At 57.5% G+C, this 9053-nt stretch overlaps 1 non-coding gene across 1 annotated transcript; it reads right to left on the reverse strand.

Annotated features, from left to right (window-relative positions):
• Window positions 1-6075: 6075 nt before the first annotated feature.
• On the reverse strand, window positions 6076-6148 carry TRNAF-GAA (transfer RNA phenylalanine (anticodon GAA)). The gene has a single exon. It is a non-coding gene; the product is annotated as a tRNA-Phe (tRNA).
• Between the last annotated feature and the right edge of the window lie 2905 nt (window positions 6149-9053).

Here is a 9053-nt window from a genome sequence, read left to right on the forward strand (position 1 = left end):
CCGAGAGAGCTTGGGAGCCCTTCCCTGAGGCCGTCTATGAGGAGATTGGTTACAGCCCAGCTTTGGAGAAGCAGGCAAGGTTCAGCGGCTCAGGTGGGTGTGCGTCCCTCCTGGAGGGCACATGTGCAGGGCTCTTTCCCCACTTCCTCACCCAGGGATGACCCCCTGCAGCCCCCTGACCCACAGTCCCTGCAGCGCTGGGGCTGTGGGGGCTGTGGGGAGAGCAGCCAGGTCCTTGGCCCAGGCCAGAAGCTTCCTCCCCACCAGCTCTGCCCGTCCCAGCTGGGGACAGCCCCTCACTGCCTGCCCCTGCATCCTGAGGGCTGAGGGAAGGGGTTGTCCCAGGGCATGTCTGGGAGCCCCTTTGAGACAGGGTTTGTCCCAGGGGAGCAGGGTGAGTCCTGAGCCCTCCTCCCCACTCAGCCCTGGCTCTGTGGGTCCCCCGTCCCCAGCAGCACTGACCATGAGCTGGGTCAGCAGAGCGCACTCCCATCACACCCGCTGCACCTCTCGCCAGGCTCCTATTCAGAGAGGTCCCTGACCAAGCTGCAGCCCTACCCTGGGGACAGCAAGGAGGAGGATGGTCCAGGGTCAGCACCAGGTAACAGGGGGCCAGAAGGGGTGGATCTTTCCTCCCTGCAGACGTGTGGGGAACAGCAGTGTCACTGAGTGTCACCGTCAGAGTTGGGGAGGACATGGGGAGTCTTCTGTGGTGCTGCCAACACCAGTGCCTGAGCCCCATGTCCCTGTGCATCCTCCTGTCATTGCTCTGCAGGACGTATCTTCTCACTGTCACCAGCTCCCCTCTCCTTTCAGACATCCCTGTCCTGGCTGGAGGTGACCCAGTGGATGGCTACGATGATGCCAGGGAGGCTTCTGACCCTGGGGAGGATCCTGCCCCTGGGCAGGAAGGCTGGGAAATGCCCAGGGCACCAGAGGAGGGAGCAGGGCCCAGGGATGCACCTGGAGGTAAGAGGGAAAGATAGCGCTGCCGGTTCCTGGGGTGCCATCCCTGGTGCCAGAAGAATTGCTGTCGTACTGAAAGCTCAACCTCCTGGGACGGGGGAACCTGTCCATTCGAGTTTTGCTTGGGGGGACCATGGGTGGGAGAGGGAGCTGAACATCTCAGGACTGCTGAGGAGAAGGGAGGAAGGTGATGTACTGATGAGGAGGGGCAGCCCATGGGATGAACATGCAATGGCCTGCCTTGCTGCTTGCAGGGACAAACCTGCACTCCCCGAGAAGTGCTGGGGCCCCTGGAGCTGAGGGAGATGCCTGGTGCCTGTCCCCAGAGAGCACGGGCTATGACGATGCTGAAGAGGTGTCTCTGGCACATCCCCCTGAGGACACAAAGGCTGTGAGAGCAGAGCTCAGTGCACAGCAGTCCCTGAGCCGCGGGCCAGGAGAGGCCGTCCCGGCTGTGCAGCTGGGTGCAGCCGGGAGGGAGGAGAGGTCTGTGCATCTGGGAGAGCCGTGAGCACCAGGGAACTGTCTCCCTTTTCCACGGGCAGCAGAAACAGCCGGGCATGTCCTCCATTTTTATTCCCCTGCTTTTACATGATTCCTTCATGTGTGTTCTTATTAAAAGGCTTTGGGGTTTGAGCCAGAGCTGGCGCTTGCCTGCCCAGGTGTCGGGGTGTCTCCCTGAGGCTGACTGGGGGGAGCAGAGCACCAAGACATGGCAGTGGGGAAGGGGCACGTCTTGGGGACAGTGGGCTTGCGGTCAGGCTGTGGGGCTGCAAGAGCTCATGGTCCCTTGTGAATATTCCTACTGATAGAGATATTTCAGCCTCGCAGCCACAGTTTCCAGCAAAAATGGCTCTCTGCAAGGTCCCATAATGCACCCCAGCGGGAGCACCCACTTCCTCACCCTGGGGTTCCCCAGTTGCTCTTTCCCCTGGCCCTGCCTGAGCCACACTGGTGCCACAGCACAGAGATCATGACAGAGCTGCCATATTGGGGTGAGCTGTAGACCCACAGAAGGGAGTCCTAAGGTGGCTGTGGTGCCTTGAACACCCGAGCCAGCCCCAGGGGGGATCACAGCCCATGCATCACCTCCCACAGTGGTCCCTAGAGTTTTCCTGCTGGCAACCCCTGGCCCCAGAGTCAGCCCCTCCATCCCCAGCCATGGGCCCTTCTCTCCCTGTGGAGATGCAGGGCTGGAGCCTGCCCCGGTGGGAGTTTACCAGGGGATGGAGGCTGTGTTTGCAGTCCCCATGTATGTCATCCACCACCTTGGGGGTTTCGCCCTGGCAAAGCTGTTCTCCCATGGGCTTTCCACAGCCGTACTCTGCCCAGCATGGGGCAGCAGTGCAGAGGGTTGAGGTCTCACCACCACAGACATTGGGTGGGTTCTTGGGGGTTGCAGGAGCAAGCACAGGTCTGGGGCATGGTGATAATCCTGCATTGCTCCAGGGAATGGACCCAGCCTGCAGGGCCAGACTGTTCAGGCCCCAAAATGTCATGGAATGGGTTCTTTCTGCTCAGATGTGCTGCCACCTCACACACACTGAGGGCCGGTGGCTCATCTCCCCAAGGAGGAGGCAAACCTCTGCCAGGTGCCAGAGTAAGGGAGAAACCTTACACTTGCGGGAGGGCAGAGACGGCAGGCAGGTGGCATGGGACAGGCGCTGGGCTCTTCTCCACAGTACCCACCTGGGGTGGCTTGAGTTCGCAGGTCAGTGCCCATATTGGCACCCACCATCATGTTCAGAAGATATCCCCACACCCCTTCTTCTTTGCTTCACTTTTGTACATTATTTCTCAGAATCTGGGCCCACCATTCCTGGGCCTGGGCACCCTGCAGAGAAACGCCAGGGCTCACACCCCATTTTGGTTGCAGGCGGTTTTGCCAGGGGAGCAGCCAAGGCACCATGTCCTTGCCCTCCCGGTCTGTGCAAGGCTGTGCACTGGCTTGTGCCTCCCTGTTCCCACCAGCATGGGGTGGATGGCGACACCAAACCCCCCAGGAACAAGAGGTGGGCACCGGCCCCACCAGTCCCACCTCTGCAGGGCTGTGCCTGACCTCGGGAGCTCCGAGTTCCCTGAGCTGAGGCTCTGCTCAAGCAGGGGGTGATGGCAGAGGGAAAAGGACCTGGAGACAGGGTCAGGGTAAGAAATGTCACTCTTCAGCTCAGACACCCTGACCCTCTGGCACCGAGGGCTGCTTCCCACGTGGTATGGGTTCTCCACCTGGAGACAGGACAATCTCACACCCGTCCCTCTGGAAAGCCACGGGGGAAGTGTGGCCCTGGTGCCAAAGGACACCTGGGCTGGACCAGCACCCTCACATCCCATCTCTGAGTGCAGCCACGAAGGATTGCCAGCACCCAGGGTGCTGCTGATGTCTATCCCCTCCCTGAGGGCCACCCCTCACCTTCCCACAGGGGCTGTGCTGCCAAGCAGGGACCCTGGCTGGTGTGTGGGGTGGGTCTGTGGTGCAGGGCAGTGACCTGCACTCAGGTCCAGCACAGCTGCCTGCCTCTCCTCTGGGAGGGGGCTCAGCAGAGGCAGCACACACAGCCCTCCTTACCCCATAACCAGGCCCTGGGAGGGCAGGGCAGGCCCACAGCACCTGGAGAGGAGCAGAGCCCCAGCTCCAGCCCTCGCCCAGCCGAGCCTGGTGAGTCAGAGCAAAAACACCCCTGAAGATGGAACCCGGAACCTCTTGCATGGGAAGCGGGTGCTCTTCCACTGACCTACACCCCCTTGACTCCTGCGAGGAGGCAGAAAACTCTCCTCCCATGACATAGCTATGACAAGCACAGCCCTCTTGTCCCGTGGGTGCCCAGGGACCCTCAGCAGAAAACAGCATTTGAACCCTCCTGAGATGGGGGAAGTCCGGACTGCCTCCCCACTGGCGCCTGATCCTGGCACAGGGATGCACTGCCGAGCATGGCTCCTTCACCGTCTCTGCAGGGTGATGGGGCAGAAGGCGGCTCTTGCTGCAGGCACCGCTCCCACCCTCTGGCCTACCCTGAGCCCCCTCTGCCACCCACGGAAACAACCCTCTGTGTCACAACTGTCCCCAACTCCACATCAGGAGCAGAACAACAGGGTGAGGGAAAGACCCTCCCTGGGATGAGGTGCCCCCACGCTCTGATGGCACCCCAGGGCATGCGGAAGGGGGACATGGGGGCAGAAATCTCACACCCCCCTCATGCAGGCACCAGGCCTCCCCTGCACCCCTCTGCCCCCCAGCACCCCTGGAGATGGGGTGAAGGGCAAGCTTCCATCTCCCTGGGGCTGCGGGTTTGGGTTGGGCTCAGGGACCTTCCCATTCCTGCAGCACTGAGCACTGTCCTGAGGGCAAAGCCGTGCCCTGGGACAGCCCTGGCTGGGGTCTCTGGGGCAGGGTGGGTGCGCATGTTCAGCTGTTAACTGAGAGGTCGAAGGATTGAGCACACGCAGGGATGGTGTCCTCGCGGTGCTACAGCTGGGACCATTGTCTTGCCCAATGCCATAGAATTTTCCCCACGGAGTCCCTGCCTGGGAGTGAGGGTTAGGGGGAATCCAAACCAGAGCACAGTCACTGTGAACTTCTGGAGTGGTTGAGTGGAGTGAAGGGGATGGACTACTCATCCGTTCCGCTTTGCACACATGGCCCCAAAGCTCAAGAACAACCTCGAAGGACTTTGGGAGCAGTGATAGCTCTGCAGACACCTTCTCTGTGGATAAGCATTTTCAAGCTCGTGCTCAAAGCTGGCAAGACAGTAACCTTGCTTGGACAGATGGTCTCTCCTTCTCCCTCCTTCACTTGTGCTCAGTCAGGACAAAAGCCAAACTTCTCTGAAGGAGAATCCCTGGGGAACTGGCTGAGACATCAGAGCTGCAGGGGTCTAGGACATGCCCATTGCTTTGGGACTATAGTCCAGGATGTGCCATTCCTTGGCCTGACTGGTTGACCTGGGAGAGGCTGAGACTGGAGACAGAGGGGGGTGTGCTGTGTTGCCATCATCACTGTGTTCCTAATGGTCGAGCAGGGTTCCATAGCAGCAAGAGGTTGCAAGAGGGGACCTCAACATCTTGTTGGAGCTCATGAGCAGGCCTTTCTTCCTCTGGGCAGGGACTGATGGCTCTGAGGGTCTGCAGCTGAGCTGGACAGTGCAGTCTAGTGGGTGAGCAGGTTGGGATAAGCAATGGGGGACAACTGAGACACTTGTGCTGTGGGCCCTGGGTCTGGTGCTGAGGGGATGGAGAACACAGACCCATGTGCAATGCCAGGATATGCAGAGGAAAGTCAATGTGGAGAGGTAAAGTGACATCCAGTGTTTGAGCTGGGGCTGTTGTGAAGACACTGTGACAGTTGGTGACCTTCTGTGCAGGACTCCAGGCGGCCACTGCTGGCATTTCTGTCCCGACTTGTGCCCTTGCAGCAGGAAGGAACTGATGCAGAGGGATGTTCATGTGGGGCCCCAGAGGGATCCCCCTGTGCTTTGTGTGCCCTAGCTGATGCCCAGAGAGGAGCACATATGTATTTCACCGATCATTGCGGCAGGGGGCAACAGGGGCCAAGAAACTCTGCTCGGGACAGCGCATGACTAAACAACACTGGTGCCCAGGCACTACAGTGGATGATCCTCAGCACGGCTTTGTCAACTGTCCTGGGTACATCAGAGGTGTCGCTGCGACAGACACCTGGAGGGAGGATGCTGCCTTTCAGGCCTCAGCTCCAGGGAGTGCCTCTCCCTGGGTCTCAGGGGATGGCGGCCTCTGGTCTGGGAACTGAGGAGCAGGTGAAGGTGTGTGAGGAGGGGAGCAGTCAGTGCAGCATCGAGAATGGCAAAGAGGAGAGAGACAGGGTCCTTGCAGAGACCCCGCAGAGGAGAGATCCCGGTCACTTTGGAGCAAGGAAGTTGGGACAGCAGGAGACCACCCCAACGGAGCACTGACTGGAGAGTCCTGCCCAGGGGGAGGCTGGGGACTTGTGCTGCTGGAGGAAGGCTCCTTCTAAGCTGCAGATCTGCAGCTACAAAGCATGGACTGTGCTCTGGCAAGAGGTGAAGGAGCAAGCAGGGCTGGGGCAGGCTGGAAGAAGGCAGATGGGCTCTGCCAAAATCTAAGGGAGAAAATCATTGCTGAAGCCCGGGGTTGAACCAGGGACCTTTAGATCTTCAGTCTAACGCTCTCCCAGCTGAGCTACTTCAGCCCTGCCCCAGCAGCCCTTCTCCCCCTGCCACCCATGCCAGGCCACAGGCTGACACACAGGAGGAGCGCTCCTCAGGAGGCTTCCCAGGGAAAAGCTGTGCCCAGCCCCGGGCAGAGGGGACCTGGCCTCTCCCTGCCTCCAAGGCCAGGTGGGCTCCAGGTTTGGTGGAGGCCAGCTTACACTGGGTGTGCCAAGATGTCTGAAGGCCTTGCACAACCGTGACAGTGGCAAAGGCAAGTGGGCAGATGGGGCATGTGCAGTTGTAAAGGCTGAGGGTGGAAGAAGCGTGGGGCTGGTGAAAGACCTTGTCTCCTTCCCCATGGAAGGTGTCCTCCCACCCTTTTCTCCCTGGCTCAAATTACCTCCTTCGTTCCCAACTCTTCTACCTCCTCCTCCCTGAGCAGTGCAGGGGGATGGGGAGTGGGGGTTGCAGTCAGTCTGTAACCGTTCCTCTCTGCGTCTCCTTCCTTCTGACACTTCTCCCATGGGGTCCCTCTTACCGCTACAGTCCTTTGAGACAAACCTGCTCCAGCATGGGCTCTCCTCAAGCCACCATTCTTTCAGGAAATAGCCAACATCTCCAGTGTTGGGTCCTCCAGAGGCTGCAGGGCTTACCTTCTCCAATGTGGTCTTCTCCAGGGGCTGCAGGAGACTATCTGCTCTGGCACCTGGAGCGCCTCTTCTTCCTCCTTCTTCAGCAGCCTTGGTGTTTGCAGGGCTGGTTCTCACACTTTTTTTCCCTCACTCCTCTCCCACTCTGGCTGTTGTGTCCTTTCTTAAATACACTTTCCAGAGGTTCCACCAGCTTCATTGATGGGCTCAGTTTTGGCCAGCGGTGGGTCCACCTTGGAGCTGGATGGAACCAGCTCTGTCTGGCACAGAGGCAGCCCCTGGTCTCTTCTCACAGAGGCCAGCCCTGCAGCCCCCCTGCTACCACAACTTGGACATGGACACCAATGCACAGTGTAAATCCTTGCCTTGCTGAATGACGTCCCCTGCTCTTCCCTCGTCAACAAATGCAATTTCCTCACTGGGGGGGAAGAGAGAGAACCTAGAAGGCCTTGATGCTGTGCAAACATTGTTCAGCAATAGCTACAACACCGGTGTGTTGTCAACATTGTTTTGGTCCCAAATCCCAGACACAGCACCGTACTGGCTGCTATGAAGAACATTAACTCCATCCCAGCCAAAACCTGTACCGTGTGCCTGGAAATATTTTCCAGGATGAGCTGCTCGATCCTCTCTCTCTTCCCAGGGCGAGAGGTGAGGCTGACTGGCCTCTAGTTCCCTGGGTCCTCCTTCTTGCCTTTCTGGAAGATAGGAGGGACATGTGATTCCTTCCAGTCTTCAGAGGACTGTATTGTGTGCACACCTCAACTGAGGCAAGAGGAATCCCACCACCTGTGGGTTTGGGGCAGGCATGGGAGGGAGCTGAGTCCCTGTGACGGATGCACTCCACTCCCAGACCAAACCGGTGTGGTTTGGTTCAGGCTCCAAAGGAGGTAAAGGCCGAGGTGTAGCCGGGCCAAGAACCTCTCTAGTTCCAATCTGTTCTCTGGAAACCCACACAGGAACAGAGAGACATGGTGACCGCTGATGCCTATGGGCTTGGAAACTGGAACAGCGACCATGCGATGAACACGTGATGAGCAGGTGGCTCCTCCAAGACTCATTTATCACGGAACAAAGTAAGTTGTGGGGACAAGGAGTCTCATGCTTGCCTTTTCCACTGCATGTTATTTGACTACGAGCCAACTACTTTATCCTGTAAATATGACAGCCTAAGTGAGCCTTCTTTGAGCTCTCCCTGCTAGGCAGCATGGCTGCATGGCAGTGATCTCCCCTTGAGCTGGGACACCTCTCACAGTTACTCCTCGAGGTTGAGAGACCTCTTAGCAAATTCAGATCTTTGGTAAGTAACTGATATCGTGCAAAACCTTAGTGCACTAAGATTTTGTATTGGTAGCTTTGAATCATTGTTATATCCTTTGTGCAGTAAGCAATAGAGTGAGCCTGGCCATCAAACATGTTACGTTTCAAGAAAACCACTTTTGCCAATACCTTTGGCAGTGGTTCTTTAAGCCCATCCATGACAAATTGGAGTAGTCAGCAGGATTCTGAATGAGGATCTGTGACAGGAGACCTTATTGCAGCCATGCAATATATAAAGGAGGCTTATGAGAAGATGGAGAGAGACTTTGTTCCAGGGCCTGTAGTGATAGGACAAGGGGCAATGGTCTTAAAGTAAAAGAGGGTAGATTTAGGTTGGACATAAGAAGAAATGTTTTATGCTGAGAGTGGTGAGACACTGGAACATATTGCCCAGAGAAATTGCGGATGCCCCATCCCTGGGAGTGTTCAAGGTCAGGTTGGATGGGGATTTGAGGAACCTGGTCTAGTGGAAGGTGTCCCTGTCCATGGCAGGGGGGTTGGACTAGATGATCTTTAAAGGTTCCTTTCCAACCAAAACCATTCTATGCTTCTATCAGTCTATGAATCTATGACACTATTATTATCAGCTTCCCTCTTCTTACCATCAGGCAGGTGAGTAGAGGTGCAGAGAGACAATAGTCAAGTGCTGAGAAGACAGGTACAGGGGAGGGCACTGTGGTGAGGACCTTGCATCAAGGCCGTGGTGTTGTCATTCATGTCGTGGCCCATGGTCACAGCACCCCTTGGGGAGGCCCTGGGGTCTCTGCCCCACACCAGCTCTAGCAGGGCATGGCTCTCCTGGAGGTTTGCTGCTGTGTTTGCCTACTGAGTGGAGTTGTGTTTGGCACCCAGGCACCTGGCATGGCACTAGAGGCTTTTTTTCTTTTAATGGCATTAAAATGAGCCCTGAAATAAGTGTCTTCAGTGCAGGGATGTGGATGTGTCTTAGCTTTAGAGTGACTGGAGCTTTAGA

This window comes from Gavia stellata, chromosome 34, assembly GCF_030936135.1.
Source record: "Gavia stellata isolate bGavSte3 chromosome 34, bGavSte3.hap2, whole genome shotgun sequence".
In the NCBI taxonomy this organism is placed as follows: Eukaryota; Metazoa; Chordata; class Aves; order Gaviiformes; family Gaviidae; genus Gavia; species Gavia stellata.